A 27,972-nucleotide genomic window follows, 5' to 3' on the forward strand; every position below is an offset into this window, starting at 1 on the left:
TAAGTACATACAGGAGGAGGGTGGGCCTTCCGAAGGAAGTATACCAAAGAAAAGGTGGGAATGCTAGGCAGAACCAGCAACAATTGTCCACACTGTCAACTGAGAGTGCATGCATCCCTCCCTTGACTCCCACTAGAGACTTAGCCTACGTCCTGTCCTCTTGTCAATGCAGACTGTCTGACAAAGTCTGACAGCATTGGTGGGCTGAGACAGGCTCATTTTCACAAGTGACATTCAAGGCAAGGTACGTTTTAATTTGCTTTTGGTTGTTGTTATTATTATTTGGTGGTGTTCAAACCCAGGGTAAATTATAAACAGGAACTTTGACACTGAACAATATACTCAGCCTAATGAATTTTAGTTTTATTTAGTAAAAGGTCTGGAGCACTGTAAAACAGAAGCCAGAATCCCCATGCTCTCAAAAACAACAGTGTTAATAGTGTTTTCTGTTTGGATCCTCAGCGTGCTACTTCCATAATAAAATTATATATGAATAATATATTTTCCTGAAAGCCTTCTAGTATAGTTAAATAAAAAAGAAGGATTTGTTTAATATTGTTGGATTCAATGCCATGTATACTGATGTAATGGGAAAATTATTCAGTAACATTTCACTCTGAGAAAACACTACCACATTATCTATGTCTTACTTACTACACCTGAGATTATAGAAAACCATGACCTTGTTGCAGACTTTTCAATACAAAAAGAATTATTTTGGAGTTCAATTGCAGATTAGCAGTGCTTAGAAAGTAAGTTTTCTGTAACACACACACACACACACACACACACACACACACACTCAGACAGAGATGGGGGGGTTGGAGAGATCTGCCCACTTTGTCCAAAGAAATCTTCTGAGATATTTCCTTATAAAAATCCTCCTCCCCATTAAATAGTTGCTTAGTGATCTGCTTATGAGCAGTTATACTGAATGTAATGAATTAATTAAATTTAGTTCAGCTATAATATGTCAAGTACCATGCCAAGCCATGATGATACAAAATGATTGAGTTATAACTGAGTGGAATAAACACACATAAAACTGAGTGGAAGAAATATGTGACTCTGGTATGATAAATATCTTGAGAACATGAATGTCATGGTTCTGGTACTTGGAGGATCATGATCTGGAAAACAATCAGATACAGTGGCAATGATGCTAGAAAACATCTCAGTGAGTAAGAAATGTCTTAGGGGAGACCTGGACTCAGTCTCAGGGAGGACTCCCTCAGAGACAAGACAGTAGAGTAGGAGCAAGGGACAACCAAAGCATCATCAACAGAGGCCTATGTAAGCAGGGTGTCCAGCCAATTAAAGCAGGCTTACACGAATGGGAAGTTACAGCTAAAGATGCCGGGAGTTCTTGAACACCTGGTGAAAGTGTGAGAGAAACTATCACATATCCACTGAGGTTTTACTCATGTAACTATAATTAACTTTGTCTCAAAACATCCTAGTAGGTTATTTTCCTTGGAGATGGCTATAGGCTGGAGATTAGGTTAGGACTTAGGAAACTTTCCTTATAAAGGGTCATATGGTAAGTTTTACCAAATTAATCTGATTTATACCACCATAGAAGATTTTGTATAACTATATAATTTATAACAGGTGTTTATGTGGAGTGACAAGTTCAAGATCAAGGCACTGGTAAGTGGTGCTTGGGAGGTCCTGGTCTTTACTTCCTAGATTGTGCCTTGAATGTTGCATCCTGTGGAGGGGGATTCCTGTTCCTCACACAGCAGAAGACTGGAGATAGCAAACCTCTTCCCAAGAGCCTTTTTATTTATAAGGTCACTAATCCACTCTGGCTTCCTGCCTTTATGACCTAAAGCCTTTCCATTAGGTCTCTCTCGGACACTGTTACACTGGAGAGTAAACTGCCGATGACAGGAGCCTGGAGGGGCACAGCAACCACCAGACATCGCTTTCGTAGCAGCTGTCCCAGGGGCTGGAACAGGCACATGCAAGTGGCTGTGTGTCAATGCAACTCAAATTCCCCACAAACACACAGGCAACTTTTCAAGGTTTCCACTAAGTAAACGACCTATGCATTCAACCATCCATCCCATTAACCATGCTGCCTCCAACTGTAAATTCTGCCGCCTGGGCAGCTCTCCTGTGGTTCCCAGAGGCTCTGTGGACAAGTTCTTTCTCCTGCTGGGAGTGATGGAAGAGAGAAAGAATCCTCTGTGGAGTCTGCCTGGTTCATCCCCTGCCCTGGAAAGGCAGGAGGAAAGGAAACGTGTAGATAAATGGCTTTTTCTTGTTCTAAAGTGAACTTCCCTTTTGAGTTCATTTTGTAAAACGTCCAACTTGCTGCCCTCATCGCAGGCTCGACCCATGTGTGGCACACAGGTCTGCATGGAAGTAATTTGACTATGTGCAGGTTACAGGGAACATGGCTCTCTAATTGTGAAAATTTAGAAAATTTGTATCCTCCAAATACAGCAAATCAGAGTTAAGGTTTAAATCTGGCCGTACAGGCCTCTTCAGCACACTGATAAAAGTCTGTCACATTTAGTGGGTGTATGGGTCTTAGACCATGAAACTTGCCCTGAAAGGCATAAAAATGTTCAAGAACTGGGAATTTGTGCCCTTTTTTTTTTTTTGGTTGGGAGGATAAAATTGTCTACCTCTAGTAATTTATTTTTCTCATTCTTTATCTTCATTTGAATTTGAGAAACTCTTTAAGGATTAGAGGGAATTTGTTCATTCCAAACAATTTATCTGTATGAATTCCTTTTTTGTGTATGTCACACATCAGAGACACACAATAAAGCCATCACTACTTGCCAGTTGCATGAACTTTGATCTTAAATGGGACATGGGCCAGTTTCAAACAAAGTACTAAATGTGAAATAATTAATAAGCAACTTCCATGCCTATAATATTATGAGATTTTATTTTTCACACAGTAGATACAATGGATATTTTTGTCTTTATTTTTTAGTTAGTGGCTATAATATGGACATGGCTCAAAATCATGGACAAATGTAACAGTTCTTTCAAATATAAGCTTCCAGAATTACATGATTTGGCATCATATCTCTCTTTTCCCCCAAACAGATAAATGAGAAATGTGTTAATATTAAAGGATTTAATAAGTAAAAGGCCATTTACAAAATTTACCTTGAAATATAAAGAAATATAACATTGAAAATTTTATAAAATCGGTCACTGTTAAAACATAGTGTTACACACTTCCTGCCAATGTCACAGGAACTATTGCAAAAAGTAATTTTTTTAAAGCTCAAGTTAGCCACTTCACTATCATTTGTATAACTCATAGGGATATGCTAAATGTAGCAAGTTTGGCATTAAATGGTTTTTATGATACGGCAACCACTGGTGCTTCTGCGTGGAGATGTAGATGAGCTGGGTCTGTGGCTGAATGTGTTGAAAGCCAGGTGGTTTTATAAATAATTCAGTGCTACAAATGGCTTGAGTATGGCTTCCAGGTTTTGCACTGTTTTCAACCCTTTAACAAAACCCCAGTCCTATGCATGCACAGTTAGCCCTCATTGCTTTGGACTATTTAAAGCACTTTGAGTTTTGTTTCATGAGAACTCATAAATGCAAAAATTCAATAATATGGTCTTAATGCAGTTCATGAATCTAATAAATGTAAGTTAATTATTGGAAATTACAGCTATAATTTATTTTAAAATACAGTGAACTAGTACTTTATGAATTATACAAATGGTACTTTGGATAAATTGAAGCCTTTAAAATTGTCACTATTATTATTTTTCACAAGAACATGCAGCATAAGCAGCAAATGCATAAAACTTTGTCCTAACAGTGACCAGTTTTGTAACTGTTAAAGCATCTGATTTCACAAATACAATCTAGACTTTTGTCAATGTATTTTTTACATTACATTATTTTTAATAAGACTCACAGAATTATTTACGGCACCATTATTCTTCCTTTCGGGGAATTTCCCTAATTTAATTCACACAATGACTGCCTGCATGGTCTTCACTTACTAATTCAACTTGTGAATATTTAGTCTACACAACCTTACTCCATGGTGTGTTTGAAATATTTATAATCACAAAAAAAATTTCATTTAAAAATAATTTATAATTTAACGCTTACACAATGACATAAATAGTTAACTGCTTGTCTTTTCAATGAAAGAGAAATTCAAGTCAAAGATATTCGTAGCAGTTTTCTGTTCAGTGTGAGTTATCTTAGGCCTTTGGGGTGTCATAAGCTATGAAAGCTGGCAAGGAAAATGTACATTTCATGGTCTTCTAATGTATAGTTCTCAAATAGTGCTCAAAAATATTCTTACAGTTAACTATCCATGTCATAAAAGGATGGCTCCTCCTTTTCTCTTCTTGAGAACACAGTGTAGCCACCCTGCATCCTTCACCCTTGGTAGGTGAACTGCCATGGAGATACCATGGAGAGGATTTTCTCCCAAAACAGGACATTTTTGAACTTCACATGGCTAGAAGTGAGAAATGCTTCCCAGTTAGGGACCACATCCCTCTATACTGGGACACAGCCCTTGACCTGGGTGGACAAGCTGGTCCATGACTGAAAGGCTGGTGGATTATGTGGGGTCATGAGCTGTGCTTTCAGAGGCAAACCCTAAATTGTGTATGTCACTAAGCAGTGCCTTCTGGGAAGTCAGTTCTGGGCTGTGTGACAATATTTCTCATTGAATTTCAGAGTGAGTCACCAATGGGTGACTGATAAAGGTGTGGCACCACAGACTGACCTGTGATTTCCAGGTCAAAGGAAAAGGAAATAAAGAGGAGGAAATGACAGCTTCTAACAGAAGAAAGGGCTGTAAAGGGCGTCACCATCGAAAAATATTGTTGACCTCAAAATGACCTTCAATAGGCTAGTGCTCCAGCTGAAGGATAAACTAAGCCTAAAGTCTCTCTCTCTCTCTCTCTCTCTCTCTCTCTCTCTCTCTCTCTCTCTCTCTCTCTCACACACACACACACACACACACACACACACACACACACACACACACATACACACATTAGGATCTCATGTATTCCATTCCAGGATGGCCTTCAACTCCTTATATAGCTGACCTTAAATTCTCTGGGGTGTTTGAATTACAGATATGCACCACTATGCTCATCTTATAGGGAGCTGGTGACCAAACCCACTGCTTCATGTATGATAGGCAAGCATTCTACTCACTGAGTCACATTCCCAGCTCCCCCAAATTAAATGTATGAAAATTAATATGAAGCTTTGTCTTTTACCAAGTAGGTTGTATTGTTATTAAAAATAAGTTTTATTACTATTTAGGTATACAATATGCTATTATGGGATGTATATAGACAATAAAAGGTTATCGTAGTGAGGAAGGTTATTAAAGTATATATCAATCTATACAGTTATCCATTTCTATTTTTGTTTTGGGGGACATACATATACTAGTATGAATCCTATACAGCAGGTACAATATTCTTATTGCCTGTAGTTCTTATGTTTCATACTAGATCTCTAGATGTTTTTCATCTTACATATCTTCTATCCTTTTCCGCCATATTTTAAGTTTGCTAATATTTGTTATAAATATATTTCTTTGTAACAACTAATTGTTCTAATCTCTTTCTATGCATATATGTTTTCTCTCTTATGTATAGCTATATAGATAAATAGATAGATGATAGATAGAGATAGATGATGGTTAGATAGATAGATGATAAATAGATATGATTGATAGATGATAGATAGATAGATAAACAGACAAACAGATACCTCACAATTTATTTACAGAGAGTTAAAGAGTACATATATGGCATATTCTTTAAGATAGAAACTCAAATATAAACTCTCAAATATAATGAAGACTATGGCTTAGTGATTTAATAATCTAATATGTACTATTGATTATAGCAGACATGATTCATTAATCTGCAGCAATTTATTTAGTTGCAGGCATTTTAGACATCATTGTCTGGCAATTTGATGAACTTGAAGTCAAAATGATAGGGTCTAGTTTTTGTCAACTTAGATATAAACAAGAAAATTTGAACTTAAGAGAGAAGAAAATCACGTTTCTGAGATCTAATGAGAATAAGTGTTACTTACTAGCCTAGCAATGATTCTTAGAGACAGATGCTATTGCAGACTGGTTGGCCTGGAGCTCACCATCTAGCCCAGGCTGTCCTCAAACGCATAGAAATCCCCTGCTGCTGCTTCCCGAGTGCTGGGGTTAGGGTGTGCACTAGAGGGAGCAGGGAAAAGCACCTCAGACTGACTGCTGCCGTTTCGACTTCAGACTCCATTTACCTGTGGGTGAACTGAAGTTCAGGTTTCCAGGTCCATGGGGAGCTGGGAACCTTCCAACAGCTGATCCTCCTCCTCCCTAAAGCATAGGCATAGTCCTTATGCATCTAGAACCATTGTGGCTGTTCCTAACAACAGAAGGAACAAATGAATCTGATTCGTTGGACTGAAAGGCTTGCATTGTACACTGGCTGACAATGATGGAACAGTCAAGGAACTCCCTAATCTCTAAATCCTGATTGGTGGAAATTGTAACTGTAACTGTAACTGCAACAAATGTTTGTGATTTTTGTGTTTATAAATCCCACTTCTGCCCCTGCTCAGAGCTGTCAGGAGGAAAAAGCCTCCTGAGTCCTTGTCCTGCAGCCCCCTTATGTGGTGAGTTATTAAAATCTTTGGAACTCATAAGTGCACAATAGGCTAGGTGCAACAGCACCAGAACACCCTGCTTACAGATGAAATTTTAAGATTTCAAACATAATTTTATGGTCATATATGCTACTTGACCTAACCACTAAACTAGAAAATATATATACAAAATTGAGGTTGACAGACTGATCAGACAAACCCATGTGCTGCCCCAAAGTCCAGTGAATGGTGCATGATGCTGAAGTGTCTCTTGCTCAGTATTTAACATTAAACAATTAAAAAGGAAACAAAACACAGAGACAGAAGCACAGGAAATGTATAATGTATCACTTTGCAGTTCAGTGGTCAAATCTTCACTTCCATGTTACACTTTACATTGTTGTAGCATTCTGTTGCTGAGAAAACATTTGTATTCAAAGGCACTCATTTCGTTTCATCTTCATGGTAAAGGCACAGAGCTGTTATTACCATTTCATTCTATAGATACAGATGGTCAGGCTCAGTGAACTTCGAAGGACTCAATAGAGGTTCATATGAGTAATTACTAGTCAAACACCTAGGATATGCTAGAGACAGCTTGTAAATAACAGCCAAAACCAAACTCAAATCTAATATTAAATCTACTGTCAAAAATGTTGTTTTCAGAATCATTCTTCACAAAGAAAAACAGGCAACAGCTTCCATCTATTAGAGCTGGCATGTAGTTGAAGTGTCTTGCCATTCCAGCACTGTGCCAGCACAACTGATTTTTATCTAAACCCCAAAGAACTTAGGATGGACAAAATGTGAGCTGAAAACAAACCAGCCCTTCCCCTCACTGAGCCTCCCTTGGCAATGGCCCTTCTCTGCACATCACCTTTTTACCTCTGTATACTTCTATTAGAAAAGCTACCAGAAACAAAGCTGCTTCAAAGAAGAAGACAATGGAAAAAAGGAAAGAGGAAGAGGAAGAAGTCTGATTAAGGTAAAAGAAAGCAATATATGCATGTTCTAAAAGAGCAATACCTGGTCACACGTGTAAAAGGGAACATAGAAATTATTGAGAAAGGGCTAGGAGACAGCTCTGTTGGGAAAGAACATGCCATGTACACATGATATGAGTTCAACCCTCAGAACCCATGGAAAAGAAGCCAACCATGCTGGTCTGCACTTGAAATCAATACCAGGACTACAGAGGTAGTAACATGAGAATCCTTGTGCCTCTCTGACCAGACAATTTATCCCTCTGTCTCAAAGGAGGTGGATGACATTCCTGAGGCTCATCCAATATCAATATTAATATCCTTAATATTATTATTAAGCTATTAACAGGTACTTGTGTCCTCTAGCTTTCACATGCACACACAAAACTATACGTATCCAGTCAGGCACACACACATACTCATGCACACCTGCACACACACACACACACATGCATATAGACACATATTCATGTGTGTAAAATATTTATATACAAATTAGTGATAAACATAACTTAATGATATATATTCTGTATAACATTTGAAAGGATAATTTAAAGTATTTGAGAATTACTAAGAAGCCCCTATTGATAAAGGCCTCTTGATATAGGACTAGTCTATCAAATATTAAATTAAACCTACTGTAATGCTATCATCACAAAAACAATAAGAACAGGTAAGCAAGTAATGAAATCACATGGAGAATGGAAGAAAAACAGGCAGTCTGGTAGATAGCAGAGGATGGCAGAGTTTATTTAATATATGCAATACAAGTACAGTAGGCTAGTCATGGAGAGAAAACAACAAACTTCATTTCTTACTTCTATACATAGGCTGAAATAAATATGGATTTAAGCTGGGCAGTGGTGGTGCATGTCTTTAATCCCAGCACTCGGGAAGCAGAGGCAAGCAGATCTCTGTGAGTTCATGGCCAGCCTGGTCTACAGAGCAAGTTCCAGGACAGCCAGAGCTGCACAGAGAAATTCTGTCTCAAAAAAATATTTAAGGATTTAAATTTTAAAAGCCATTGGTTTGCATAATCATGGATAGAGACAATCTTTGGAAGTCATTAAATACACTAATAAACAGAGTCTATATAATAGTTTAAAAGACTTTTAGAGCAAAATTACTAACATGATAGCAAATAAAAATATAGGATTGCTTGTGATGAATGCTATTCTGCATGATTTATATATTTCAATCCTGTCATATGAAATTGGTATTATTTTCAACCAATTTCACATGATGAGTATACAGCCACAGATGATACACAAATAAATAAACTTGGAATTTGAATCTGGATAGTCTGATCCATAACTGGCCATTAAACCAAATCACTTCTCAGCTAATCCATTGAGTAGGAAAATGTGTAGGTAATAATGATGGCCACTGGGATATAGACTATTGGTAACACCAAGAACAACAAAAGACAAGCATCCAACCAGACATCAAGAGATGGTATAGACAGCTGATTCCCAGAAGAAATCCAGTGATGACTATTATGGTCAATACTCATAACCCAAAGTTTGCCTTGCTGGGCAAACACAAATAAAGGCAGCAGACAAAGTGTAAGTAACACCAAACCTGATTGTTTTCAAAGACATGTGAAGTAACTGTGTGTACACACCACTGGTAGAAATCTCTAGTTAGCTATCTTGCTGAAGATATAACAGGTATGTATCCTTTTGCCTAATATCTTATGTTGAGAAATTCCGAAAGCAAAGAGTGGCATCTTTGACAAGCTCTTAAAGTAAGACTACCGAAATGTAAAATTCATACAAGGGTATTTGTTGCAATATTATCATAAATGATGTAGTAGAAATTATTATCAGTGTATCTCCTCTTTGTAATATTAGTTGTTCAGAAGAACAAAAGAGTAAGCTTCATAGGAGCTTCATAGGAGGAGTCCGTACATTGTGTAACAAAAGATAATTGCCAAATCAAGTATAGGATCTCCTCCCATTTTGAAAACTCAGAAAAATATAATTCCTGTCATAATTAGAACAATGAAAGGCTATTGATATTGATATCGGTTTACTCTGGAAATGAAATAATGCAGGGCTGGATAGAAGGAAAGACTTGTCCTGCCTCTCCCAACATGGGCAGATAGACAGACAGAGTATCCTGTATAAAAACACTGAACTGCAAGTAAATGTTTGTATATGCAAAGAGCACTTCCAGGAGAGTCACAGATATGGAAAGGACATTGAGTAAAGGTAGAAGAAAACGGTTTTATATATATTTTTTGTCTTTAGAGGCAGGGTTTCTCTATTCACCTCTGGCTGTCCTAGAACTCACTCTGTAGACCATGCTGGCCTTGAACTCACACAGATCCTCCTGCCTCTGCCTCCTGAGTACTGGGCTTAAAGGTGTGTATCGCCACCGCCCTGTTTGAAAAGTTTTTTGAACAGAATATATATTTTTAAATTGGTTAAACTTACTCTAGTGATTTAAAGCTTAAAGTCACATTTTAAGGAAAAAATTCTAATAAATGATTCTGCACTTCTTTTCTGGGAAGAGTCAATCTATTTGAAATAAAGCATTGGGGGTAGTAAGAAAATCTTCTCAAAACAAGCCACATAGCCCTGTTAACTTGGTCTGCCTCATGCTTTTCAAATGCTGTCTATCTCTATTAGAGAATGTCAGTTCTGGATTTAAAAGCCTTGCTTCTAAGGGCATATGTAGTACTGGGATAATAATCTAGCAAATATGGAGGGAAGTGGATAGAAAACACATCAGATACCTCTATTAAATACACATCAGATACCTCTATTAAATACAGCTGGGAGGAAAAAAAAGAGATGAAAGTTGAAGGTCAGATTGATAGGAAATTATAATTGGAGAATAATCATTCTTATGGATATGGATGAGGCTGTAGGTGGAGTTATCACTTCCTTTCTCTCTCTCATCTCAACTTCTGATGTGAAGTGCTAATTGCTTTAAAAGTAAGAATTCTGAATACACGGACAGGTATTTTTTTCCCAGTGACTATAAGTAGCAAATTTCAACACCTGAGATGAATCATGTTATTTCTCATCTCACTTAACAATCCTAATAGGCAGCAAAAGCTCTCCTGTGGGGGATTCATTTCTTTCAGTACAAAATGCTTGAAGTAGAAACCTGGCCCCAAAAATGGAGCAGATCAGGAAACAGAAATTTTATGGCTGCCGTCACAAATAATACTCTGTTCTCTGGACAAGGATAACAGGCCTCCTTACCACAGATGCATGCTCTTCCTTCTGTCAAAAAGTAAACTACCAGAAACTTGGAAATCTAAATTTAAAAGAGACAAATATTAAGACTCCTAAATGAACTAATTGTCCAACAGATTTTTAGAAACATGAAGAAAGTGCTACATTGGAGTGATGATTTTGTTTAACAGAACTTAAGCAAACACTATAATATTTCTAGAATGGGCAGAACCAGCTGTCATCAATGAGTTTGCACCTCTATTTCCAAGAGAATACTTCACAGTCCAGGAAATGAGTTCTGAGATTCCCCCATGTGCGGTAACATGTCTAGTCAGCCTTGTTGTCTTTGAAATGCCTTGCTTTGATACAGACCAACAGGGAACATGAAATTTGGTTGACTTTTATGTATAATACCTTCTGCTCCCAAATGGACTTGGGATAGTTCTAAAAAACAAATATAATTGAACCAGAACTTTTAAGTTAAGGGTATGAACAAAGAAGAAAGGACAATATGGATTAGGGGCATAATAAGCACTTAAAATAAGCCCCAAAAGACTCATTATAATGCCTGGATCCTTGTTTTTGAAAGGCCAAAGACTGACCACTAAGTTTCTAACAGTGACTTAGAAAGGAAAGATCTACATGAAGCACTACTGGACCTTTCAAAGGGGAAACATTCCCGTGAATCTTGACCTAAACTTTATTTTTAACACTAGTAATAGTATAGAAGTAGATATAATCTTGGGCACTTACTATAATTCTGAGGGCTTTTCTTAGTGTACACCATACATTAAAATATTTAATCATTACTAAATCTACTTAAATTTATAACATGATTACTGCCTTTTATTAAGAAACCAAAGAACATGAAACAAGAGACATGTAACTTGTTCTTGGTGAGGAATAAAGCTGAGATGTTATTAAATGTATACTTAAATAAATAAATACTAAGATGTGTAAAGCTTTTATACATTCATCTATTTCAGGTGTATATATTTTATTAAGCATAAACAAAGCTGCAAAAACAAACCAAACTGGCACTCTAATTTTATACAATGAATTGTGTTGTTTGAAATTAAGTCCCACTTGAGCATCAGTATGGAACTGATTGCTAAGATCAAAGTTCATTCAAGTTTGGAATGATACAACTTGATGACTCAATTCTCTTTCCATTACCCCCTAATTAGACTACCAGAACACCCAGTTCACACAGCCTAGTGAAAAGTCATTTGGCCTTCCTTGGTGGGAGGTCCTTAGTGTGTCAAGACCACCAGTGTTCTTTTCTCATTGCCTGGCAGCAACTCAAGAAGTATCTCTTGGCATTGACTCTATCAGAAGCAGGCACATAACTCAGGCTGTGGAGCTGTGGACCAGTTTTCATTATAAGATGCAAATGATCCAAACTGTTCTTCTATTAAATTGTTTCTAAATGTCATTTAAAAATAAACACAGTCTGGGTGATGGTGGCACATACCTTTAATCAAGTGCACAGGGGGCAGAGGCAGTCATATCTCTATAAGTCTGAGGCAAGCCTGGTCTACAGAGCTAGTTCTGGGACAGCCAGAGTTATACAGAGAAACCCTGTCTCAGAAGAAAAAAAAAGTTTACTTTTGTGACTAATTCTCAAATTTCCCTTTTGTGGACACCTCATTCCTGAAAACTTTGCAACATTATTAATTTGAAATGTAAACTACTCAACTATCATTAATCTTTACATTATAATACAGTTATTTCTCATGGGTGCAGGACCACAAAAAAGATCACAGTGTAAAATTAAACTAATAAGCTTGCAACTCTTATGTGGAAATAAACAGGGATCTTTGAGAATATAATAATAATGTCACATCAATGGACAGTTAAATAAAAATGATCTTGATGATCTGGTTTTATTTACAGGTTTCTGCCACTGTTTTTACTTATTAACCTTTGCCTCCTTGTTTTTGTGTTTGGGGATCAAATCCACAGCCTTGCTAGGAATGCGCTCTACACTGAGCTCCACTGAACTTCTTGTTGAAAGTATACAAGGGGAAATAAAGCTTGGAGGATAGGAGTTTGTGGAAATGGATTGAAATATATCAACTACTCAACTCAGAAATTATATATTGGCTGCAATTTGATCTAGTTAGGTTTCTGTTGCCATGACAACACTGACCAAAGCCAACTTGGGGAAGAAAGGGTTTTTTTGACTTATATAGTCATCATGAAGGGAAGTTAGGGCAGTGCCAAGAGGCAGGAATCTGGAGGCAGGAACTGAAGTAGAGGCATGGAGGAACATTGCTTACTGGCTTGTTCCCCATTAATTTCTTGCTTTGTACCCAGGGGTAGTACCTCTCACAGTAGGTTCGGCTCTCCTACAAAAATCTTTAATCAAGAAAATGTCCCATAGATTGCCATAGATAATCTGAAAGAAGCATTTTCTCAATTCAGATTCCCTCTTCTCAGATGACTCTAGCTTGTGTTAAATTGACTACTACAACAACAAACTAACCACCATGAACCTGAACCCAAAATAGGCACATTGCACACCCCTTTATAGATGGACCGAGTCAATTTTCTTATTAAGTATTCTGTTCAATACAATGTCCTTGAACTTGAAAAAATAACCTTATAAATTCGTTATTTTCATTTGTTTCCTTACTAATACCAATTAGGATGTTATCAAGCTAACAAGAAATAATAAAATGTATTATCTCATAGAACAAAAGTTACTGGGTAGGATGGCTGCAGATTTGGTTGAGTTAGCAATTCACAAAAGACCAGGGCCCGTAGACTTCTATCTCACAGACTTCGTTTCTTCCATCAAGTTATCTTGGCAGCCAGGAGCATGATTGCTAGTTGCAATAAGGCACATTACTCCTTGCTTAGGTCTAGCAGACAGCAAATTATTTTCTCTGCATTTATTTTTTAAAAAAGAAAAGCTATATTTCCATTGGAGTGGCAAAACATAGGTCACATTGCTAAGATACAAGAACTATTGCTTTTGACAGACTTGAAACCAAGGAACAAAACATCCACCAAACAAAGACAAAAACTGATATCATCATCTAGCACTATAATTATCCCCAACCTGGATGTCTAGACACCAGCATAAAGACACAATCAAGAACAACCAAACCAATATGTCTCCACTAGAGTCCAGCAACCCTACTACATAGTATTCAACATAGCTGAAGCACAGGACAACCTTTATGACTATAAGAGAAATCTTTAAAGTGGAAATGAATAAATCCCTTAATAAAACACAAACAAACAGCAGAAGGAAATGAAGAAAACAGTAACAGTGGAAATAATCAATAAAGGAAATTCAAACTGAGGGAAATCTGGAAATGAAAAATTTAGGAACTTGAATCGAAACCTAGAGGCAAGCCTTACCAACAGAATACAAGAGATAGAAGAGAGAATCTCGGGCATTGAAGACAAGTTAGAAGACGTGGATAAACATTAGATTTAAAAACATCCAGAAAACCTGGGACACTATGAAAAGGCCAAATTTATGAATAATAGAAATAGAGAAAAGAGAAGAAACTAAGCTCAAAGGTCCAGAAAAAAAATATTTTTTTTTGTGGGGCTGAGGATCGAACCCTGGGCCTTACACTTGCTATGCAAGCACTCTACCACTGAGCTAAATCCCCAACCCCCAGAAAATATTTTTAACAAAATCATAGAAGATAAATTTTCTACCCTCAAGAAGGACATGCCGATAAAGGCATAAGAAACATATAGAACACCAAGTAGACTAGACCAGAAAAGAAATTCCCCTTAGCATATAATAATCAAAACACTAAACATATAGAACAAAGAAAGAATATTAAAAGCTGAAAGGGAAAAAGACCAAGTAACATATAAAAGAAGACCTATTAGAATAACATCTGACTTCTCAATAGAGACCCTAAAAGCCGGAAAGGCCTGGACAGGTATTTTATAGACTATAAGAGACCACAGCTGCTAGCTCAGGCCATTATATACAGCAAAACTTTCAGTCACAATATACAGAGAAAAAAAAAAAGACATTCTATGATAAAGTCAATTTAAGCAGTACCTATCTATGAATCCAGCTCTACAGAAGGCAGTAGAAGAAAAATTTCCATCTGAAGAGGTTAACCATGCTCAACAAAACACAGGAATTTTCTTGAGCAATCAAAAGAGGTGAGAAAAACACACAAACCACAAAAACAAAATAATAGGAGTCAACAAACACTTTTCATTGATATCTCTCAACACCAGTGTTCTTAATTTCCCAACAAAAAGTCACAGACTAACAGAATGGGTGTCAAAACAGGATTCATCCTTCTGCTACATCCAAGAAACATACCTTAAAGTGAGGGATAGACATCACTTCATAGTAAAAGGACAAAAAAGATATTCCATGAAAATGGATCTAAGAATCAGGCTGGTGTAGCATTTAATATCTGAAAATGTAAACTTCAAATCAAAACTAATCAGAAAAGATTGGGAAAGACACTACATACTTGTCAAAAGAAAATTCTACAAAGAGGAATTTACAGTTCTTACCATTTATGCACCAAACACAAGGGCACCCAAGTTTATGAAAGACAGACTACTGCAGCTTAAATCACATGTTGACCCTCACACACTGATAGCGGTGATTTCAATACTCCTCTCTTGCCAATAGATAGGATATCCAGACAAAAAACTAAACAGAGATATACTAGAGATAACTCAAGTTATAAAATAAGTAGACTTACAGATATGTACACAACATTTCACCCAAACATAAAAGAGTATACCTTCTTCTCAGAACCTCATGGCACTTTCTCCAAAATTAACCACACACTTGAACACAAAGCAAGAAAATTGAAATAATGTTCTGTATTGTATCTGACCACCACAAATCAAAGATGGGTATCAACAAAAGAAACAACAAAAAACTTACAAACTCACAGAAACTGAACAACTCATTAATGAATCTTCAACAACAGTGCTGGTCAAACTGGATGGCTGCATGTAGAAGAATCCAAATAGATTCATATTCATCACCCTTCACAAAACTCTTCTCCAAATGGATCAAAGACCTTAACATAAAAACAGATACACTGGACCCAATGGAAGAGAAAGTAGGGAATAGCCTTGAACTCATTGACACAGAAAGACTTTCTGAACAGAGCACTGTTAGCACAGACATTGAGACCAATAATTAATAAATGGGACCTCCTGAAACTGAAGAACAGCAAAAGACACCAAAATTCAGACAGAGCAGCAGCCTATAGAATGGGGAAATATTTTTATAAACTGCACATCCAATAGAGGGCTAATATCCAAAGTACATAAAGAACTAAAAAACCTGGATATCAAGAACTCAAATAGCCCAATTAAAAATAGGGTACATATTTAAATAGAATTCTCAAAAGAAGAAACTCAAATGGCTGAGAAACACTTTTAAAATGTTCAACATTCTTAGCCATCATGGAAATGCAAGTCAAAACTACTTTGGAATTTCATCTTACAACTGTCAGAATGGATAAAATCAATAAAGCAAGGGATGGCATGATAGTAGTTATTAAGTCAATGTTAACTACAGTCTGTGTAACCACCGCAGTTAGGTATAGAGTAAGAAACTTGGAAAGAGCAGATAGATCTCCCTAGGACAGGGAAACAGAGAATTATAAGTGGATGAGGTGGGACTGGAATAGGAGAATAGTAGGGAGTGGGGGATAAAAAAGGGATAAGGGAGGGAATACGGAAGAGACAGCTAAAATGAAGGGCCATTTGAGGGGTAATATAGAAACTTAATACATTAGAAGCTTTCTAAAATCTAAATGAAATTGCCAAATAATGGGGAGACAGAGCTCTGTAGCTGGTCTTTCTTTCAACTGCCTGCTGCGGGTTATGCTCATTTTTAATAATAAAGCTGATTGGCTGATAGCTGGGCATGAAGAGATTGAGTATGGAGTCAAGAGTGTTGCCAGCAAATTCAGACAAACAAGATGAGAATGTCATACTGAGAAAAGGTACTAAGCCAGGTGGCTAAACATAGATAAGAATTATGGGTTAATTTAGGTATAAGAATTAGCTAGTAACAAGCCTGAACTATTTATTGGTTTAAATATTAAGGCAACTCCACGTAGTTAAAAGGGAGGTTTATTTTGTGGGGTAACTTACAAATAAAGGGATAGGTAACAGGGTCTGGGAAAGGTGTTTTCTGGAGAACTCTGCTTGGTCTACCTCCAGCATCCAGGATCCAGGAACCAAAAGACCTGGCCCATCCAGATCTCAGGTCCTCAGGGTCCTCTCTCGGCTCCTCCTTGTAGATGTAACAGTTACCGAAGCCTCAATGAGGGTGGCACTTCCAGGTCAAAGCTGGAATGGCTACCCACTACAGCTATTGGCAGAGCATTTATAAGTAATATTAAGTTGGTTATTTGGGACTGGGCAGTCAGGCCAAAAACTCCCGATCACATTTGGCATTCCAATGTGGGGCTAGAACTTCCATGGAAAACCTGAAAAAAAGCTTTAAAAAGGGTTCTAGACACACAAGAACAGAGTCAAGCATGGCTTCTTGGTAGCTGCATTTTCGCTCATGGACTTTGTTTGCTGGCTGTTAGTAGAGGTATGACTCCTTTAAAAGACAACTTCCTGACTCAGCATTAGCAGCAAAAATGGGCAGCTCTTTTAAGAGGCTCTTCTGCCAAACACTTAACTGGAGTTTATGAGCAGCAGGTGGCACACTATTCGGTGGCATTGTGGACCCAGAAACTTCCTAGAGTTGGGGTGGCAAACATTGACTCTCAGAGCTGAATGTAAATAAGCCTCCACCATAAGACTAGCCTCTCAAGGAACCAAGGAGCAGGGCAAAGCCAGCTGCTTTGGTCCTAGCCAGGCCACTTAACAATTTAAAAGCTCATGTGGTCAGCAAAAGATAAAGATATGCAGTAAAGACAGATTTAAATAAACACACAAAAATCTCTAAATGGATTACAATGTGTTTAAAAATATATGTAGGCTTGGGAGAGAAAAGAAAAAGAGTAGAGAAAGTTCTTAAAAAGAAATAGAGTAATAAAACATATAACGAGATATGTAGATGGGAATTGCACAAAGAGTATGGATACTGTATGTTATTGTGTTGTCTTTAAATTTTTTGACAGCTAATGAACAAATGATAACTGCTGAGAGACATTTGATTATGAAAGCCACTGGATTAAACCAACCTATATATTTTTAAAATGTTGACTTCAAAATCTAAGTAAAATATGTTACTTTGGGAAAGAGGTTCTGCTTTTATTTTTACAGAAAATGAGAGGCTCTGGATTCATTCTGGGTTAAGAAAAATCAGGCTTGATCAAGTAAGACCCCTGAAAAATCTCTTATGAGAATGGATGGCCCAGATGATCCAATGTCTCAGCACCTCTGTTGCAGTTTCTTCTGAGTTCTACATCCAGAACAGCTTCAAGGCTGCTGCTGAGATGATTTATCCTCACACAGTACTCCAGTCAGGACTTGACCATATATGAAATTTTCTAAGGGTCTCCTAAAGATTATTAGGAAAAACAGGAAATAGTCTAGAGAACTATGCCCATATTCCTAAAAATAAATTAAGAATGTTTGTCATCATTTGGGGAGTTGGTTACAAGTTGTTATGGATAATGGTCAGGAAAAAAGCTAAACAAAGGAAATTAGATTCAGGAATCTTGTTCTGAAAAGAAAAAAGGGGGAATATAGAAATGGTAGGATAAAAGGATAGATTATTGAATCGATTTTAATCTAACAAACATCTGTTAATCTTACTATTTTACATTGGTATAGATTTTGGTTTATTGATACAAATTTAAAGTTAAATTTTGTTATACTATATGTATATTTCTACTCTTGTTTAGGGTATTATGTTTATGCAGCTCACTTAAAAATATAGTATATAAGTAAGAAATAGTGATTAATAGTCAACTATAATAGCAAACTTATAGTCATGTTAGTTAGGTTTTTAAGGTCATACAGAGATATATTTCAGATAGGTAGGTAATCTTCAAAAACTTCAAAGACCTACAGAACATGGCATTTAAAATGTTATAAGAACTTAGGCTTTCCTTGACAGTGAAACATGTCTGCTCCTGGCAACACCAACTACTTCAAAAAGGATGATGGGCATCCAAGAATCTCCATATGGAGTTCATTTTCTTTATGGCAAAAGCTAGTCATGTGAGAAAAGAAACTGCCCTTGCCTCAGTTACTGACAGTTACTGTCTAAACTAGACCAGCAGAATGCAAGAAATAAGACTGCTGAAATTTGCCAAACAAAGTGGGACAGCCCTTCAGAATTCCCTGCTTCACAGGAAAGTCTGTCAGACATTCTAGGCCTGTAGGCCAGACTTGGATACCCCAACATTACAGAGGAACTTTGGGTGACTGTCCAAGCAGCCTGATGTCCCTGTCATTAGGATTTCATCCTTCTAGGGTCTTTGATGGAGTTGTAGACTGGATAGTTACAATTATAGTTTTCCTCAGTTATGATGAAAGATAAATTAGATACAAAACCTTGGACTCACAAAGATAAGGTAGACGATAGAATATTTTTTTTAAATTTTGCCAAATACAAATATACATTGTAACTGTAATTCCTACTTGATAAATGTTTTTATTATATATAATTTTACTATGTTAAGGTTAAATCCTTCCTTTAATTAGACGAAAGGGAGAAATGCTGTGGATTATGCTCATAGTTAATAATAAAGCTAATTGGCTAATAGCTAGGTAGGAAAAGATTGAGCACGAGACTCAGACTAGGAGGATTCTGGGAAGAGGAAGGACAGAGTCAGAGAGTTGTCAGCAAACACAGAGAAACAAAATGAGAATGTCATACTGATAAAAGGTGCCAAGCCATGTAACTAAACATAGATAAGAATTATGGTTAATTTAAGTGTAAGATTTATCTAGTAATAAGCCTGAGCTATTGGACAAGCATTTATAAGGAGCCTCTGAGTTGATTATTTGAGACCAGGTGTTTGGGCAACTGCCAGCTTCCAACTAATAACATGGAAACTTTTTATTAACTATGGAAACTTGGCCTTATTTTAGGCTTGTTCCCAACCAGATCTTAAAATGTAAATTAATCCATTAAATTAATCTATGTTCTGCCATGTTGCCCCTTACCTCTCCTCATATCTTACATCCAACTTCCTCCAAGTCTGAATGAAGAATCCCCCACACCTCTGATTCCTCCCAAAGTTCCTGTCTCTGCCCAGAAGTTCCTCCTATCCTCTCTTGCCTATCTATTGGCCATTCAATTCTTTATTAAACCAATCAGAAGGTACCTTAGGAAGGAAGAAAAGAGATGCATCTTCACACAGTGTGATCAAATATCCTACAGCAGAGCTCCAACTGGACATCTCTTGCTAACAAATAAAGCTTCCAATACTGAAAATGGGTGACATCTAATTAAGTTGTTGCTCAAAGGGGTCCCATGGGAAACCCCACCCCCAAACAACCCTAGCTGTTGCCAAGGCTAAAGTTTGCATTCCATAAACTGACAGCAAAACACTATTATTGAAAACAATACCTACACAAGTCATTGAACACAGAGTTGAGCTGGTACCTACATAGAGTCTTCACCCCTAGAGCTAGTGTTCTTGGTACCAGAAGGTACTCTTCACATGACAAAAGGAAAAACATAAACACCAATATAGCCACAAACCCTCGGATCAACAATAATGTCCTGCCCATAAGATTTGATTGTGGAATAGAGGCACAAAGCTTGTGGGAGTAACCAATCAATATCTGATTTGATTTAAAGCCCGTTCCAAGAGATGGAACCCATGCCTGACATTGATTGAGTGACTAAGAACCTGAGACTAGATAGCCCAGGGACACAGGTAAAACCTAATACTGTTCTACTAAAGGAATGTAGCCATAAGATGACTCCTAGTGACATTTTGCCATACTTATAGATAAGTACCTTGCACATCCACCATCAGAAAGGCTTCCTCCCACAACAGGGAACAAATAGAGACTCACAGCCAGACAATATACAGAGAGTGAGAGACCTTGGAACATTCATCCCTAATGGGAATGTCTCCATCAAATCCCTCCATGGAGTATAGGAAACCCTGTGGAAGAACAGGTAGAAAGAGTGTAAGATGGGATGGAGGACACCAAGCAACTGCCATCTAAACACAACAGGACCGACACACATGAACTCATAGAGACTGAGGCAGCATGCACAGGCTCTGTGAAGGAGTGGGTCTCTGCATCTATATCTGTTTCTTGTGCCTTTTCTTGGGCTCTTTTACTTCTGTTTGTTTTGTCCTATTCATATATTTTTGTCGTTTTATCCTATTTTATTATTATCCCTTAGAAGCCTATTTGTTTTCTAATGAGAGGCAAAAAGAGGGTTGTCTTAGAGTTTCTTATGTACTATGAAAAGACTCCATGACCATGGTAACTCTTTTTTTTTTTTTTCGACACAGGGTTTCTCTGGGTAGCTTTGTGCCTTTTCTGGAATTTGCTTTGTAGCCCAGGCTGGCCTCGAATTCACAGAGATCCACCTGGCTCTGCCTCCCGAGTGCTGCTGGGATTAAAGGCATGCACCACCACTGCCCGGCGACCATGGTAACTCTTATAAAGGAAAACATTTAATTGAGGGGGATTGCTTAGAGTTTCAGAGGTTTAGTCCATTATCATCATGGTGGGGAGTGTGGTCACATGCAGGCAGATGTGGTGCTGGATTAGTAGCTGAGAGAGTCCTACATCTTGTAGGCAACAAGAAGTTGATTGAGACACTGAGTGGTATTCTGAGCATAGGAAACCTCAAAGCCCACCCCACAGTGACACACTTCCTCCAATAAGGCCATACCCACTCCAGCAAAGCCACACCTCCTAATAGTGCCACTCCCTGTGAGATTATGGGGGCAATAAGATTCAAACTACCACAGGGATGTATTCAGATGGGAGGGGAAGTATGGGGAACTGGGAGTAGAGGGAGAGGAAACTGTAACCAGGATATATTATATGAAAAACAATCTATTTTCAATAAAAGAAAAAAGGAACTCTCATTAATGGAAGCACTTTGCTTAACATTTTATGTTAATCCCCCTGGACAAGACACAGATTCTGAATAATCTGTTTTAGGAGGGCAGGTGTTGTGGTTTTGTCCAGGTCTAGATCACACATTGTGTGTTCTGCCTCTGAGCTACAACCCTCAACACCCTTGTGCTTTCGTGGATTTGTGTTTGTCCTTTAGCAGTTTCATGATGCCAATCAAATAGTGTAGCTGAGAAACAGTGTAGATGAAAATGAATGCAAAAAAAAAACCACTAAAACACCACTTATTTTACAAATAATCTAAGTTACAACCACGTAGATATTTTAGCTGAATGCTTTTGAGCTTGATCACTATGTCACCAAGTACACATTGATTATTTACTGTGTGTTCAATTTTAGGCAAAAGATCCTCTGTACTCAGATATTATATAGTCCAACTGTTTTATGGATTTTTGACTGGCAATCCCCCATAGAGTCCTTCCATTCCCTGAGATGGAGCTTAATAATAATGAAGGATGTCCCCTGAAAGGAGCTAAGGCACACTTGCCAGAACATCGAGCTTCCCCTCCCTTCCCTTAGCTGGAGACATTCCCTTGAGCTATGTTGCTTAGATTATTCTGTCAGCTTTTTGCAGCACATTCATTCTGTTCATCTCAAGTCCATGATCACACAGTTCTCACATGATTCAAGGAAGTTTTAGTCTGAAAAGAAATGTCAGTGTTCAGAATACAAGCACTAGAAGGACCTCACTGGGAAAGAGCTGGAGAACTCACACAAAAAGAGAAATGAGCAACTGTGGCTGCAGTCTCTGCTTTGAAGTGTGAGGGTGAGAGGGAATGGAAAAACACTGTCATTTTAGAGCCCCCAGCAAGTGTTAACTTATAATGAATCCTAAAGTACAATTCTCTTAGTTTCTTTACACCTCTTTTCCTCTCAGATGTAAGATAAGAAAATATTGTTTAGATATTGTCTACAAGAGCTACAATGGTGCTCAAGAATAAAGAATATAGAATGAGCTCAAAGGTCATTGTATGTGTATATATATATGTATATATGGTATGTGCATGTGTTCATGTGTATGCAAGGGGTACAGTTGTGTGTGCATGTGTACATGAAAGCCAGATAGTGTTCTTCAGATGCCATCTACCTAGGGTCTCTCACTGGCTTGAAACTTACCAATAGGCTAAGCCAGCTTGCCTGGAAAACCCAGGAGTCCATTTGTTCCTGCATTCTCAGACCTCCTCAGCTGGCACTGTTGTAAACCACAGGCTCTGGCATCTACTCAGGTCTCTTCTCACATGGCCAGAGCCCTGCTGCCCAAGCCATCTCCCAGGACTCACTGCTATTTTCATGCAGCTCCATCCTACTACAGAATCCCAAGAGCTTGCCCTGCACCCTGACCAGTGGATGTAGTTGTAAAGGGAACACGCAAAGGCAGAGTTTACCCTTTGCAAATGAAGATACAACAAATTAAACTAGATGTTAAGCCAATCAAGTGTAAATCAAGTAAGTTTTTGATAAAAGCTAGAGATGTTATCAAATATTAAACTAATTTTCTGAAGATTGTCACTGGTCTTTAAATATTTTACTCAAGGGCTCCCTCCTCTCTTCCTTGGGATCATTATTCTTTCTTTTGATTCTGTGGGCAAGAAAACTATGGAATAGCTGTGAGAACCAAAGTCCTGGGATGAGACTGGATCCAAGCACAAATTTTCACTTCCCTGTGATGCTGTCTTTATGGTAAATATATATGTTAGTGCATGTCCCCCTTCAAACTGATGGAATCACTGCAAATCCAATAATTATGATCTATTAATATTACCCATATTCTCTTTTTGTTTATGTATGTGTTTGTTTGCAGGTGCATGCACTTGTGGGAATATGCATGCAGGTGTATGTGTTGGGTGCATGCAGGTGTGCATGTGGAGTGCATGCAGGTGTGTGTAAGGTACATATTCATATGTGTTCATGCATATGGAGTTCATAGAACACCCTTAGGTGTTATTCTTAGGTGCCACCTTATTTTTTTGAGACAGGGCCTCTCTTTGGCCTGAGACTCACTAAGTAGGCTATTCTGGCTAACCATTGAAAACAGGGATCCACCTATCTTTGCCTCCCCAGCCCTGGGATTAAAATTGTATCACCATCCCTTGCTTATTTTAATATGAGCTCTGGAATAATCAAACCCAGATCCTAGGCAAGTACTGAGCTATCTCCCCCAGCTCATCCATGTTCCCTTTTAACTGGGTAAGTGCCTTTTGTCAAATGATGCACAGCATCTGTAGCGGAAAAAATGCACAGCCGTTCCTTATCAGGATTACTGGATGACTTAAATCTGTCACCGAGAGTAAGCATAGGAAACCAAGCCCTGCTGTTTCCTAAGAAAAGCAGAGGCACAACAACAGTTTAAAGGTATCTGTGTGAATAATAGATTTAACTTTTTGCTTTTAAGCTTTGAAACTCTGAGAGAACTGCTTATAAGTAAGCATTATGAATGTTGATTTGGCCCTTGCCTCCAGAGAGTTTGAAGGAATGGAGCATAGGACTTTGGGGCTTATTGGAACATTAAAGGGCTGTATATCTCTTTCCTGCCACAGTACCCAAGCAGGAAGATCATCTCTCAGTTTAAAAAGCTTTCATGTCTCAGGGGCCCCTGACCCACAGCTTCATTTTATGTGAGTTGTAAACTGTTATTTATTTGGGGGGGGGGGGTCCGTCTACATTTGTTGTTTTAATATTTTCCTTTGGTCTTAATTTTCAGGTATTACTGTTGAGAAAACGCACTTTGAGTTCAGAACTCAGTTAATACTCATTAAGGACAAAGTATCTTCAGTGAGTTTTTTTTTTTTAACTGATAGATAATAGATCAACCTAAGTGTATTTTTAAAAGACTGCTCTTAGAACTAGTTTTAAAGGTTAAGGATACCATGGCAATATGTACTTTAGTCATTTTTGTTTTATTTTTGAGGCAGGGTCTCACTCTGGCCTCAAACTCATACAGAGATCCTCCTACCTCTACCTCCCAAGTACTGGGATTAAAACCATGTGTTACTATACCTGGTAGGCATTCATTTTAATGCATACAATTTGAGAAACGACAACACACAGGATGTTTTTAAGGCTACTTATCTGAAGTTCTCTCAGTTATCATTCACTGTGGAGAGCTCATAGACTCAGTAAATAATGGAGGACACTAAGGCTCCAAGAAGCATCTCAAGTTTTGAATGATTGTGTAGCCAGTCTGGACATAGATTTCAGGCCTCTGGACCAGTGCAGGATCCTGCATGTCTTGCTCAGTACAAATTAGAAGCTTTTCCAGCACCTCCATGCTGCCCTATTTCATTCAGGAATGTGGACAGGATCCATGAATATTTATTTCTTTGTAGAATAATCTCCCTTTATCTGAAGTTATATGGTTCTGAGATACACAGTGAATGCTGAAAACAACTGATAGCACCAAACTGGTATTCACACACTGCTCAACAGTCAATCTCATATGCATGTGCATATGAGCAACCTGGCCATATGCCTGCCAGGCAAGCAGCAACTCCAGAGAGGAAGACCTCCGGTCAGATGGGGTGGGTCAGTATGGGATTTTATACAGCTACTCAGAATGGTGTTTGATTCAGAACATAAATTGTTTGCTTCTGGAATTTTCCATGGGATATTTTTGAAGCGTGTTTCAACCCAGAGGAACTGAAGCCACAGAGAAGTGGGGATTACCATGAATTCTATTTTCAATAATCTTCACACAAGCAGCTTGTGAACTATGCTTTCAAATTCACATATTAAAATCCAGTTGAGAGCTCAAAGACAGGGAGTCAAACAAGTTCCTGTTAGAGACCAATTGAACTTTGTGATAATTTTTGTTTTTTAGGTCAATATATTAATATGTATTGTATACATGCATATATTTAAGTAAAGATTTTCCTATGAGATCACTCAAAAATAATAAATCTCGGGCTGGAGAGGTGGTTCAGTGTCTAAAAGCATTGGTTGTTCTTCCAGAGGATCCAGGTTCAAGTCTAGTACACACATGAACAGCATTCTGTAACTCCAGTCCCAGGAGATCTGATACCCTCTTCTGGCTTCCAGGGACACCAGGCACATACATGGTACACAGACATATATGCAAAGCCAAACACCTATACATATAAAATAAAAATAAAGGAATCTTTGAAAAATAAATATGAATCTACTACATATTAAATAAAACATTGCTAGTAAAAGTAACTATTTTTCTAAAACAAATAAGTTTAGCTATATAATTTTTCCTTTTGCAAGTCTGTTATTAGCATCTGGGTTAATGAAAATGACTAGATTCTCATATCTGCTTCTGCATCCCGTCTATTTCAGTCTGCTACTTTGGGCTAAAGTATAAAGAGGTAATTGGGCCTCAGATGTATTACTTGGAAAAGGAAGACTGTTTTAATCTCTTTTTATGTAATTGTGGTATTGTTTTTGATACTACAGCCAACCTTGATGAATGCAGGTTGGTTGAAGGTTGGATTACAACGTAGAACTTGAAACCACATCTGTGAATTCGTCCTGTTTTATCACATTGAAAATCATTTGTCTAATTTCTATTTTAAATAATCTTTTATGTATTCTATAAACCTACCCCATAATAGTCATTTGGAAAAATGATGTTTTGCTGGATTGCACAAATCTCCCAACTTATGTATAATTCACTTTTAAATTTTGCTGGTAAGTGTTGATAATCTGCCAGGTTCATGTTGGCAAATATGAACTTTTCAGAATTTTAATTCTCACTTGAAAACTCAAACTCTGCCATTTGCAACAAACATCTACAATTTTCCCTGTGACAGGCTTGCAAAGGACATATCCCATACACTACTTTTTCTGTCAGATCAAACTAATATCCCATCAAAATACCTTAGCTTGGAATGGAGCAACTGTACTTCTATGCTTGAGACAACCTTTGGGTTCCAGTGTCTTGCAAGAACATTATGTTTCTCACAGACGGAAACCTCATGATCTCCACAAAGCTAATCATTTTTACTGCTTCACTAGAGACATTCTGAAATGGATCTAGGTTTTGGTGAACTCCAAGTGCATTATGGTGAACTCCATGATGACTAGTACAACTTGGCTTGTACTAAGGCATCTCTTGCACTAACAAGGCAAATATCAACACTAGTGAAGAGACAGATACAACATGATGTTTTTTAAATTAGTTTTGATCTTGAAGTCTTTCTAAAAAGGTCTTCAGACTCTGGAATTCTGGGTCACACTTTAAAAAGCATTGCTCTGAAAAGTCTTGTTGCTGTTTCATATACTGTCTTTTTTCTGTTGAACCATCCTTCCCCAAAGAAGTATCACAGTGAGTAAAAAACTAACTCACCATTCCTTTTTAAATAATCTTCTAAAATTCATTTTGTTTTGTGGATTTTGTAAGCTAGTTACATGTAACATCACATAAAACCTCAACATTGTTTACCTAATGAATAAAAAGGCATATGTAGGATCATTGCTATAGTATCTGGGAAGTCTTCATATCTATTTATTTTGCTCTTGACCTGATATAAAATCAGGGCTTTAAAGGGGTTGGTTGAGAGAGCATAGCTCAGCAGTAAGCTGTTTCAAGAGGCTCTGGATTGGATCTCTAACACCACCAAGGAAAGAAGGGAAGCCTCTCTCTCGCGCGCACACACACACACACACACACACACACACACACACACACACATACACACACACAAATGCATGCACACATGCACGCATGCACATGCACACGCACACACACACACGGGGGGGGGGGATAAAATTTCATTGCCTATTTTGACTAATTAAATAAAACTGCTAAACACACAATTTAATTTTAAGTAGTCTTTAATAGTATTAATTTTAAAAATCAACATAAGTAATAAGTTTTCACCTATTGGAAAAATTTATTCTATCATTGAAAATGCACTCACTAGTTCCCTAGAATGTGAAAGTATATATATATATATATATACAAAATTTAATTTTATTTACAAAGACCTCAATTCATACAGACCACAAACTACAGTATCTAAAGAGTCTTATAAAAGAAATATGAGATTATGTATACATATATGCTGATCAGTAAAAAACTGTATCAGTCTTCAACATTAAAAATGACAAGGAAGGACAATGAGAAACACTGCAAAGGACTCTGTGGGAATGTATGAGTCTGTTCCAGAGTC

The sequence above is a fragment of the Onychomys torridus genome, chromosome 3 (assembly GCF_903995425.1).
Source record: "Onychomys torridus chromosome 3, mOncTor1.1, whole genome shotgun sequence".
Lineage (NCBI taxonomy): Eukaryota > Metazoa > Chordata > Mammalia > Rodentia > Cricetidae > Onychomys > Onychomys torridus.